The 13,199-nt window shown below is 36.4% G+C and overlaps 1 pseudogene; it reads right to left on the bottom strand.

The window, feature by feature from the left end:
• Nucleotides 1–3,797: 3,797 nt before the first annotated feature.
• LOC131349913 (sterile alpha motif domain-containing protein 9-like) lies at nt 3,798–12,117 on the bottom strand (annotated as a pseudogene).
• Between the last annotated feature and the right edge of the window lie 1,082 nt (nt 12,118–13,199).

Below are 13,199 nucleotides of genomic sequence, written 5' to 3'. Positions count from 1 at the left end.
TTTAGTCTCATCGCCCACGTCTTTTGGCATACTCAAAATGTGCCTTCTTATTTCTACCACTAAGGAATGACTTTTTCTGGCCACTCTTCCATAAAGCCCAGCTCTATGGAGTGTCACGACTTATTGTGATCCCATGCACAGATACACCAGTCTCTGCTGTGGAACTCTGAAGCTCCTTCAGGGTTACCTTTGGTCTCTGTGCTGCCTCTCTGATTAATGCCCTCCTTGCCCGGTCTGTGAGTTTTGGTGGGCGGCCTTCTCTTAGCAGGTTTGTTGTGGTACCATGTTCTTTCCATTTGAAGATGATGGATTTGATGGTGCTCCGGGGATCATTAAACATATGGCTATTCTTTTATAACCCAACCCTGATTTGTACTTCTCAACAACTTTGTCCCTGACTTGTCTGGAGAGCTCCTTGGTCTTCATGGTGTGATGCCTCTTGCTTAGTGGTGTTTCAGCCTCTGGGGCCTTTCAGAAAAGGTGTGTTTATACTGCCGTGACACTTAGATTGCACACAGATTGGACTTCATTCCATTAATTATGTGACTTCTGAAGGTAATTGGTTGCACTAGAACTTTTGAGGGCTTCATAGCAAAGGGGGTGAATACTGTACATATGCACGTGCCAATTTTCAGATTTTTAATTTTTAAAATTCCCTCAAACCATTTAAGTAACTATATAGTTATTGAACTTAATTATATCCATTAACTGAACACAAACAGATCTGTTTTTGAACTTAAAATGTTTGAATATATTTTCTCATTTCACTTCACCAACTTAGACTATTTTGTGCAGATCCATCACATAAAATTCAGATAAAAAAAAAAAAAAAAAAAAACATTTAAATTGCAGGTTATAAGGTAACAAAACATGAAAATGCCAAGGGGTGAATACTTCTGGTTAGTCATTTATTGTTTCTCCATTGCAGTGTTTAAAAAAAGGCTGTTCAAATGGCTGTCTTTTCACATCTTCATCACCTTGTCCTGGAATTTTTGTGCACTTCTGCCTCCTCAGTCTGTCAGAACTCAGAGTCCCCTCCGAGTGGACATATCACAGGGTGGAATCTTTAATTGTACCTATTTCTATTATTTCAATAATCTTACCAAATAAAGTCAATAAACTATCAAATACTTATCTCAGTCAGCAGATGAGAAGAAGCAGGTTTCTTTATTCAGAGATGTAGTCAATCACATGCATTTCAGAAGAGAGCAGCTGGTCTAAAAAAAACCCCCAAAATCCCCTTCTTCTTATACCTCAGACCCCCCATGTCACCTCCTCTTCCAAATTTAAATATTTCTAGAAATTTCCACATTATACTCAATGTATGTATACTTTTAATCCCTCATTCCTTAATTAACATACTTACCATGTTTTTATATTTGTCCCCATACCGCCCCTTAGTTAAAACATCCTCCCTTTGATGACATCAACCTTTCTGAACATGATGTATACAACAATGTGCATGTACACACGTACCGACCTCAATGTTTCGATGTGTCAAAATTTGATGTGCTTCAAATTTTCTAATTTTCTATTTGTAAGTTTAACTCTTTGTGTCTGGAACTAAATGTGCTCCTCTGTTGCCTGTTAAGCAATGCTAAAGCTGATAAGATGCCTAGGTTATGTCTAGGTTATGTCTGTCTGGGTGACTATTCTTGGTGAAATTACCCTTACTTTTGCACTTTTCAGCACAAAAACATCCCCTCTCAGCACTAATTCTGCATGATGATTATGAAAGTTACAAAAACATCCCCTTTTTCACCCATCTCAGCACTGCTTGATGATTATGAAAGTTACACATGTGCATTAATCAAAAGCTCCAAAGCCTAATATTATAAATGATATATATTTGATATATTTGCATTACTCAAAGCTTACTACTATTCAGGAGCTAAATATTTTGATTGATATTTGATAGATAATGTAATTTCTCCAAGTCCCATGTGAGAAAATAGGCAGGGAAGTAATAAATAAAATGTGTGTATATATATATGTGTATGTGCCCCAACACTGTTGAACAAGTTCTGTTCCTTAATACAAATCTTTAATGTCTTCCATTCCACACTTAATAAAAGATTCCCCAGTTTACAAGCAAGCACCGTCACTGCCCAGTTCACAAGCACTTCAGCTGACCATACCACAATAAACTTCATTTCATTTTTATCATATATATGCCTACACAAGCCTTGCATATGTAGTCATAGGTTAGGACTAGAATAAAACTGTATGTAAATAAGACTGCAAGTGTTGATCAAAGCAGATTCATATAAATTGCTACAGTACAAGTTAATTCATCCCATTTATCAGTTCTTTCATTAATTCATTCATAGATTCATTTATTCATGTAGTAGGTACATGACACATGAAACAATAGTCATTTTTATTGCCTTTATTGTTTTAAGAGCACAAAGTGGTTGATTTATTACATGTAAAAATCAGAAATGGTTTGCCATGACAGAAAACATGATGGTAGCAGTGTGACAGAATCAATTATATTCTAAGTTCTCAGAACAGGTTAGAGTACAGAAAGACTTTTCATTCAGCTAAAGCCATTTATTATGTTTACTGTTATATTCATGTGTCTGTGGCTTTCATTACGTGAGTTTTGTTAGTTGAAAAATTCTAGATTGAATTTGTGATTCATTAGTCAGTGTGGTGTTAATGAATGCCTGATTTACATAGTTCTTTTTGATTGTGTAAAATTAGAGATTATAGAGTTAAAAAAAATAGAGAAATAGGAGTTAAAAAAAAAAATTGAATATTCTTTTCTCTATGACCGGTGACTCCAAGGCAGATAGAGCCACTTTTCACTCATAATGTTGTAGATGTGATGACATTGAGAGGTGGGTAGTAATAAAATACATTCGTGAGTAATTTTGTGTAAGGGGGATAATGTACTTTTAAGAGTAGTTTCAGCTGGCCTCATTTATACTTCTACTCAAGTTAATTTTTGTTTCACAGAAATTTATCTATACTTCACTACATTTGTGTACCCTCATGGTTGTTAATGTTTAATTATAATGTATAGTTTTAATCATTTGTTTATATTATGCACTTTTAATGATATCGATATGAAGTCAGAGAAAAACAAAATTATAGCTAAAAAGAATTGAAAGCATACAATTATATGCAAATATTCCTAAATGTATTAGAATTACAAAAAAAAATGCACAAAGCAAAAGCTGCCTTTGTCAAGTTTATTTAAGTAGGGAGATCAACAAGAAGAGATGATGCACTAATTCATGGTACAAAACAAAACAAAAAAAAAATAAAATAATCAATCAATCTCACAGATCCCTCTGACAGCAGAGACTTCCAGAGACCTTGTTTCTTTCTTGTCTGTGGAGTCTCTCAGTCTATTATTGGGGCTTGATTTACACTACTCCTCAGTGATTTGCTCTTCTGCCCCTCATTACTACTTTACTATTAGTTAAACTTGATGCTGATTACCATGGTTAAAAAATAAAAGAATACAATAAGAGAAGAATAAGCTCATTTAGACCAAAGAATACACAAGATAGAACACCTAAAAACACAGGTTCTTCTTATTATGGATAAGATTAATCACACTAAATACACACCTGCCAACCTTTAAGAGGAAGAATGCTGTTGACCTGCTGATCAAACTGTCTGAACATGTACATGCTGTCCAACACAGAGCAAAAATCTCGTCATCTTAAAAATTTCAATACAACTGAATTTATTTATGTAATTAAAATTTGACATGTAGGTAAAGGCCTGTTAAATCAATTTTCTATTCGAAAATTGTTCAGCCTTTTTTCAAAAATTTTTGGTGGCTGAAATTTGAGGAATTTCTAATAAATATAATGTCAGCAAACTAATGTTAACTTTACACATGTTGAATGTTCACATGTGAAACAAACTGATTTTTATTTTACATTAATGAACTCTATTTGCAGTAACAGAAAACAAGGACCCCATTTCCTGCATATTTTAGGCATGAAAATTGAATCAAGACAAGATGAAGGAAAGGGGGTGGGGCTTTCACGGGTCAGTTAATATATGTAAATTCAAAACACTGTTAATCATTACAATTCGCTTATCCGTTCTTTTGATCAGGGCAGTAAGATGGCCTTTCTTTTTTGAAGATATCTCCTAATTGATTGGCAGGTCCACTGGATCATCAAAACATACAGTCAGTCACACCAGAATATAAAACCCAGATCATTTTTAACAGACTTAACAATTGTACAATAATCTCCCTTTATACTTCACATTATGCATGATAAATGCTATTTCAGTGAATTTTATGTCTCATTTAAAGCTTTCAAAGAAATTGGGCAGTTAACTTAGGAGTATATTGTACTACATCCTAGGCATCCTTTTTATAGTTATCATCTTTGTAGCTGGGCTTTTGCCTATTTTCTTATTGTGATGTTACATGCAACGGGTCCCCTAAAGGTGAAGCCTAGATAGAAGGTGACATTTTCATTTCCAGTAGGCACTGAACTTTCATGAAGTGGATGAATGGAAAACTTTTCTGTTTAGGGCCCACAAGGTATACGTTTCCATCTTCTGTCCAGCCATTTACACGCCAAAAGCTCTCGCGTAATTTCTGGTGTTTTCCACATTTCCCCTTCAATCCATTTTTGGCGCGTTACGAAGCGGAGGAAAATTTTTGAGCGTTTCAATTTTATTCTTGTGGACAAATTTGTCATAGCCAGATCCTTTTCCCAGGTAGAAGTGGGTGAAAATCCGCCTCCTTCTGGCTGGAATATCCTTCATTTTGGTTTTGTATGTTTGTTGGAGCAATATGACTGCACTTGAATTGTTTTATATTTGTCCTCTTTTTCTTGTTCAGTGTCAAATTTTTCTGGCCAAAAAAGGAGTGTGCACAAAACCAGAGCATTTGATGGGCATTTTGATTTGCCTTGAAGAAATGGCGGCTGATCTTTTGCAGTTCTTTGAGGACAGCCAGCTTAGGTGACCTAGGAGAGATTGCACTTAAGGCAATATGTGATGCTATGTAGTTGGCACGATCCACTTGATCCATTTAGCACTCTCTGGATACAGTGAAATTATATTCTCTAAAGTTGTGACTTGGTCTTTATTTTTCTGATCCAGGATGGAGAAGATTGTGGTAAAGTTTCCTCCACCAAGCTGGGAGATAGCCATGCGTTTGCTGAAGTCAGTCATTTGATCCAAATTGAACTTCTGATTGCTGGGTGAGACCTCACAGAAAAACTTGCCATAAACAGAGGACTTGGCAACCAGCCAGTTTTTGGGCGACGTCGGTCTGCTCTGAGGCCTTGGAGGTTTCCTCCTCATTTATATTCAGGTCTGTCTGGAAATAACTCAATTCTTCTGATATCCACTCCAAAGCCTTGCACATTAAGAGCTGAAGGTTTTTGAGTTTGTAGTGAAAGTCTTCCCATGGTGCTTCAACCTCCTTAGGAATGTGGTCTGTACACAGGTACTTCTGTAATTCAGAATGACCATCATGTTTACCGAGAACACATCTACTGGCGAAATTAGCTCTAACAAGCTGCACCCCACGTCTACAGCTCCAAAGAATCCTGAGTTGTTCATGGTCTCAGTTTCTCCAACAGCTACCTTCTGACATTTTCAAAACAGTCAATGGCTTTAAGTGCTGTTTCAATGGCATCTGCTGTGCACTCTGGTGTTTTTGGGTGAGTCATTTCCACTGCTTTGTTTTTGTTGTGAACCATCTTTTGTACACCTGACCTTTGGTATCAAGAATGTAGGAGTTTTTAGGCATTTTATTTGCTGCAGTTTCTGCCCACTGTTCTGCCTCAACAAAATTTTCATTCCAGTAAAACAGGCGAGCTAGCTGTTGAGCAAAAAATGCATCCCTGTCAAATCTTTTGTATGCTTCATGAAGTAGCTTAATAGCGTTTTCTGCCTTTTCATTTTTGTCTCACATGCTCAATGAGAGGTGAGAAAAAGTGTCTGATTTATCACCTTTGCTAATTTTGTAGCGTCTTATGAAGAGTTCACGAAGAACCTTTTGTACTCTTCACCCCCAAATCTGTGATTGAAGAGCATGTCATTGCTGAGAAGTTCAAGTGCAAGGTCACTTTGTTGTTTGTCCCCAAAAGCTGATGGAGAATTTCCTTTGCTACCAATGGGTGGATGATTTTGATCGAGTTAATGTGGGTTGTTTCATCTTTAAAATGTATAAAGACCAATTTAGACTGCTCACTCAGAGATTGCTCAAATATGTGTTGTGGGAATCTTTCTGCATAGAGGGCGCTGGAAATGAAGGAGGCGTTTACAATGTGACTGAGAAATGAAAGAGTTCTCCACGTAGGTGTTGAGCAGAGCTACGTATTGAATCAGCTGTGTTTCAACAGATGCATGATCAATATCCTGTAATAAATGCTGTACAAGATTTTTCACATATTCATGATTAAATTCTTCACACATTAAGACAAATGTTACAATGAACTCCGGCTTGAACTGTTGTTGGAGCACATCTAGTTTTCTTCCAAATTGTTCTTTTTCTTTTGGTGAAAGCTTGTGAGTCACAGAGTCGCTCATTAAAGGTGACCCTCTTGACATTTTCTCTGAATCGTGGGATCGTTTACAGAGAAGGAGAATGAAGCATGGTATTCCATGGGCAATTTTCTTTGTGTTGATAGCTGTTTCTAATTCATGCTTTAACTCTTCTGAATACTCATTATCATAATCTTCAACAAGTAAGAGAACAGGAGACATTTCTGTGGATCTTTTTCCTCATACTCCCGAAGCATCAGAGCATGATTTGAAACTGTGCTAACAGAGTTTGATGGCTTCACAACTGCACACCTTAGATCCTCTCTGTGGTTCCACAGAACCTGTCTTGCCACTGTACTTCCTCCACTGCCTGCATGATGGTATATGTTGATACATTTGACAGGTGGTTGATCTGAACTCCATTTAAGAATGCTCTTCAGAATTTTGGTCACCTCATGATAAGCATCTCTTGAATCATTTCCCCAACACGATTATTTTCTGCAAGCCAGAAGTTCATCCATGTCACTTTTCCTCCACGATAAAGTCTCTCTCTATGTCTGCTTTCTTTGACTCAACCTCCTCTGCACTGATGTCTTCACAGTGATTCAGGCCTAAAATCTCCAAGGAGTACATTGTTTCCTCATCACGCATCTCAAGATGGCATTTTGCTTTGACAGACACAGGTAAGAGCTTTTTACATATGTACTGGGGCTTTGGATTTGTTGCACAGTTGCATTGAGGTGACTCATTTTCAATCCTACTACATTTGATTGGTTTACTGTTTCCTTGTCACAGATTTCAAGAGCAAATGCTTCCCATTTCTGAAAGTTCCCTTCTGATTCTGAGATGCATATAATATCTTCATGACCTTGCATGTCAGTGAAAAACTCTTGAATGTCTTCAGTATAGGTTTCTCAACAGGAGATGTGAGAAGGAAGATCACAAGGAAGGTTCCCTTGGGTAAGATATCCTTGCATATCAATGATACACAATCCTTTAGGAAAGTCCTCCTTGTTTTACACCATGTATTTTCATCACAAGGAGTCTCGTTCCCACTGAAATCATTTCGTCCATTACAAAATATCCAGCTTGTTTGTTCAAACAAATGTAGATGACTCACAAATTCTCTGATGCTCTTGTCACTTGGAATTTTGTAGTTGTGCATGAAGTGCAGGTTCACTTTATGGTGTTTATCATATTCATGGCATAATCCAGACACCATAGAATCTGGGTCAAAGTCAAACCACATAGAATAAATGCATGTTCAACAAAAAATGTATGTGCTGAAGATCTTGCTCTGAAAACTTGTTTGTAACAAGTATGTACCATTTGTCCTTTTCAATTTGTTTCTTCCCATCTGTTATAAGCATGATGAGTTTTCTTTCAAGATCTTCGCAGAGTTCTGGGCGTGTGACACTCGTGATTTCTCTGCTGTCTCTCTCTGTGTATCTTTGCTATTAACTTCCTGGTGAAATTTATGAATATCACCAACTGGTTTTGTTTCAGCACCAACTCTGCAATATACTGTTTCTTTTTCAGGAACTGTTTTATTGGACTCCTCCTTGAATTTTTGTAAGCAGACAGGGAACACCTTTCCTCTTATTAAGGTTACTGAAGGTTCTACATCAAATTCAACCACATAGTGCTGTTCTTTACTGTTGGGTTCGATTACCAGAATGAACTCAGGTGGCCTTATACACTGTCGATCGATCTCACTATCTCTCTTAAAACACTTTTCAATGTGATTCAGTGCATCAGTATACATGTCTTTTTCCATAATGGGAATGCCAATGATTTCACCATGTACATGGCCAGAACCATCTCTGCTGTCCATAACACCGAAGTGTATTGTGCCATTGGATCTCATGTTCATGCATCCTGTGGCAAATTTAAGAACTTCATATGCCAGCTTTGCTTGAAGTCGTGTGCGATCTAAAGTTGCAGCTGTATTGAATGACTTGTACTCACGACATGGAGTTATAAGATCAATGACACCTGTTTCAGGCTGAAGAACATCATGCTTTACATATGTGCAACTAGTGTCTGGTTTGCCAAAAGATCGTGGCTTTGTTTCTCTTTTTATTCTTATATTCACAGCATCTTGTTTCATTTGTTCTTCTTTCTGTGTATTCTGCTGTGTCTGAACATTGTGAGTCTTGAATAACTCATTTCTTCTTTCTATTATCAGAAGTGCAGGACCAGATTTCATTCCAGTCTCTTTTTCAAAAATTCCTCTTTGATTGTAAGGAGGACTTGGCCATCTACTTCCTGTTCATGAAGTGTTTTAATGTAATTTTCTTTCACTCCTATGGAAGCCAACCACAAGCTCACCATATCCTCTGTCCATTTTCAACTGGTGTGCTGTGAAGTTCTATACAGGAAAAAAAAAAAAAGCATAACTTTGACAAGGCATGTACATTATTACAAGACACAAACATTTACAATGCAAAAGTATAAAATGGAAATCTGTACAAGTGAAGATCAAAAGAGTATACTAATGAAATAGAGATAAAGCTACATGCGACACAGACATAATATGAATAGTGTTCAAAAATAATATCACTGTGAGCACTGTTGGATCAGTTGTGTGGAAGCTGGATCATACCACTCATACAACAGCAAAAATCTCAGCACTGCTAAGCTGCCATTGCCTTGAGCAAGACCCTTTAACTGTCAACTGGTTAGCTGTATAAATTAGGTAAATGTAAGTCTCTCTGAATAAGTGCATCTGGATAATCTAAATGTATTGTATAATGCATAATAAACCAATCAGGCACAACATTATGACCACCTGCCTAATATTGTGTTGGTCCCCCTTTTGCTGCCAAAACAACCCTGACCCGGCATGGACTCCACTAAAGATCCCTGAAGGTGTGCTGTGGTATCTGGCACCAAGATGTCAGCAGCAGATATTTTTGATAGATCCTGACCACTACAGACTGGGAACAACCCACAAGAGCTGCAGTTTTGGAGATGCTCTGATCCAGTGGTCTAGCCATCACAATTTGGCCCTTCATCAAACTTCGCTCAAATCCTTACGCTTGTCCATTTTCCTGCTTCTAACACATCAACACTGAGTACAAAATATACCCCACCAATTAACAGGTGTTATGATGAGGAGATAATTAGTGTTATTCACCTCACCTGTCAGTACTCATAATGTTATGCCTGCTCATTGTATCTGCCCTGTAGGGAAGGTATTCAAGAAAACAGCCATTGCTGAAAGAGTTAGAGACCCAGCTATAATGTTGAATAAGGTTGAATAAGGAATAATCATCCCACCAGTAAAGTATAAGTATGGCATTGTGGGAATGCTTTTCCTCAGCAGGGACTGGGCTTCTTATTAAAACCTAAGTAAGGATAGAGGTATAGAGGCTTCAGTCTGTTTAAAAAAAAAAAAAAACTAAAGCTTTGGAAAAACCTTGCAGAAGGACTAAATAGATGTTCTACCAAGTACTAGTCTGAAGGGTGTGTATACTTATGCAAGCATCATTTTTCTGGCAAAGAATTCATTTCTAGTATATGTATAAGATGAATTAAAAAATAGGATAAGCTTTTGTGATACTTACCCATTTCTTCTCTCTTATCAGTGTATTCCTTTTGTTTCAAATCAAGGCACCTGAGGAAGATAGGTTCAGATAATGTCAAATATTCTAGTCAATTCTTAATGTTATTTGGATAAATACATAAATAAATACATCAATAATTAATAATTACTATTAGCTAGTAGACCAAGAATCTTTAAAGCTTGATTCAGTAAATGTCTACAAAATTGTTTTTATATTCATATATTTGGCTTTAATGCAATCTTATACTATGAAACATGACATACTTGAGTATATTTAACGTATTATGATGTCTTTTTTGCAATGCACTCAGTCCATTCTTATTTTAATGGATAGTAGCATTAACTGTAAAGATTTCCCACTGTATGATTGAGTTAACGGGTAATTTGATAATGAGTATTTAACCTCACAATATTAAAATATTCTGATTAGAGTTTATAATGCTTCAAATGTTTGAAATACTTGGGAATTGAACTTAGTTCTTTGATATAGCTATCTGAAGTGACAACCAGCATAGGTGAAAATATCTTAAAATGTTTAATGGAAATTGCATAATGGAAATTAAACACATGAAAATTTAAATGAGTGATTTTAATAATCATTTTATTAGATAAATAAAAATAGTCTCATTGTCAGTGCTAACCTATTTCCACAGTCTGTAGAAAACCTAAAGAAAATAAAAGGTGTGGTGTTTTCAAGCTTCACAAGCAGTATTTCTGACACCTGTATGGTACCTAAACTGCATCACTAGTTCTATTCTTGAACCTTACTTCACTTCTTTCTTTTTCCATTGGCCTCCTCCATCTTCCACACCAAGAACATATGTACTATACACAAACAATTAAAGCCAGCTAACAAAGTGGATATCTCCTATCTAAACTCTCCTCTGATGTGTCCACTGCATCCATCTGCATCTGAACTATGAAAGCTCCCATACCGTCATTTTTAACCCCCAAAACTTCTCTGCATTAAAGATAAATTCAAAACATTCTATTGAAATAAAAAGATTAGCAAACTGTCAAACTTTCTATTCTACCACTGTTTCTACATTTCTTGAACACTTAACATCTGCTCAATGTAACATGCTCCAGACTTTCCACTGGAATTGAGCAGAACATGATTTCTGTGTTTGCAGGCCAAAAGTGTCTGCTGTGAAATTGTTCATATGAAATCATCATTTCATACTGAACATACAGTTCTTGTTTTAATAGCGTGCACAGTGCAGTGTCCATATATGTGACTGTGTGTGTGTGTTTGTGTGTGTGTGTGTGAGAGAGAGAGAGAGAGGAGAAAGACAGGGAAAAAGAGGGAGAAAGTGCTATGTTGGCAAATGTGTGAGACTTTTATTGACCCTTGCATGGCAGCATTTTATTACTATTATAAAAAGAAATCAGGGTATGTTTATTGGTTGTGTTAAGAGACAGGGAGTGCTCTGCCAATATACTATATTTGCTTCTTTCCATTTCATGCCGATCATACAGTTCTTGTTTAAATGACGTGCACAGTGCAGTGTGTGTGTGTGTGTGTTTATGAAAGAGAGAGAGAAAGAGCTATGTTGGCAAATGTGTGCCAAAAATCTGAGACTTTTATTGACACTTGCATGGCAGCATATTATTATTATAAAAAGAAATCAGGGTATGTTTAATAGTAGTGTTAACAAACAGGAAGTGCATGCATGTACAGGTGGTGATGCATCCAGCTGATGTCATCATACTGATAATTATTCATGCAGTAAGACCATTACATATAAAATAATGCATATTAATAATACAGGATACTCGTACAGTATACTCATTTAAGTGAAGGATTTAGTTATAAGTCATATTGCTATCTTTTAAATAAGATTTGTCAGTTTTATTTCATTATCATGCTTCCTGTCTATCCTGTCTATCCAGTCTATCAACTGGCAAATATACCTTGTATTTACATCAGGTAGTATGCTGCAAAGGGTATCAATTGAAAATTATCAACGAATAAAAAAATAAAGACTCACATGAATCCACTGATGAAGACATCTCTCCTTAACTTCACTAATGGTTCATCACAGCAGCCAATGAGAACTGTGTTCTGGAAAAATGAGTTAGTTAGTTTAGCAACATTTCAATTCTTAATTCAGTTCCTCTCTCTCTCTCTCTCTCTATTATATATATATATATATATATATATATATATATATATATATATATATATATATATATATATATATATATATGTGGCCGTAGGAAATTAAAACACAGGTTCCATAAAAAAAAATCCGATGGGGTTCACAATTTATTCCATGTGATTGGTTAGGAGTCTACATTTCATTTGTATTTAACTGAACAGAAAAGGGGAAAAAAGGAAACAAATAAACCAAAATACAGCATCAGAATTACTTCTGTTCTAAACAATAAATGACTCCCATTATAAATGAAGGAAAACACAAATTTGTCCTTGTTTCCTTAACATAATTAAACAGAAAGAGCAATAATTCCAACAGTAATCATACTAACAACACTAACAATACGGTAGTGGCACTTTTTCCCGATGTTCCTAACAGTGTACACTAATATAATCACCCCTGCGCTACCAGGCCTCGTCTAAACGCGTGGCGCATCAACTTAGCCACACTCGCTAATCAACACAATCCTGTGTCAACACCCAGCTCCTGGATAGATATGAAGCAACATGTAAGGCAATGTTCCAGTAAACTGCAAACTTTTCAAAGACTGAATAAAAACATTGTACATAGCGATCTTTACCTGGATAGTGTTAGAATAAACTCGTAAAAGAAACCGCGACCACCTGTGGCTTACTCTGTAACTTCTTAATTGCGCAATTGCGCGATTGCGCATGTAATGCGTACACGCGATGGCGTCACCCACCAACTCTTAAAGGGGCTCTCTTATTTGTCTGCAGCTATATACACATCAGTAATATTGTGAATATCCAGACCCCCTCTAAATATCACCTGGTTACATATATATATATATATATATATATATATATATATATATATATATATATATATAGGGGTGTAATTTCTACTGGGGACAGGGGGGACATTCCCCCCCACACTTTTCAAAATCCCGTTTATGTTCCCCCCACTTTTCAAATTTGTTTGTTATTTATTTGTTTGTTTACTGCACCCCGTCATCGCCACAAAGGAGCAGGACC

Source organism: Hemibagrus wyckioides, unplaced genomic scaffold, assembly GCF_019097595.1.
Source record: "Hemibagrus wyckioides isolate EC202008001 unplaced genomic scaffold, SWU_Hwy_1.0 Contig16, whole genome shotgun sequence".
NCBI classification, from domain to species: Eukaryota; Metazoa; Chordata; class Actinopteri; order Siluriformes; family Bagridae; genus Hemibagrus; species Hemibagrus wyckioides.
This window is presented reverse-complemented; position numbering and strand designations above follow the sequence as displayed.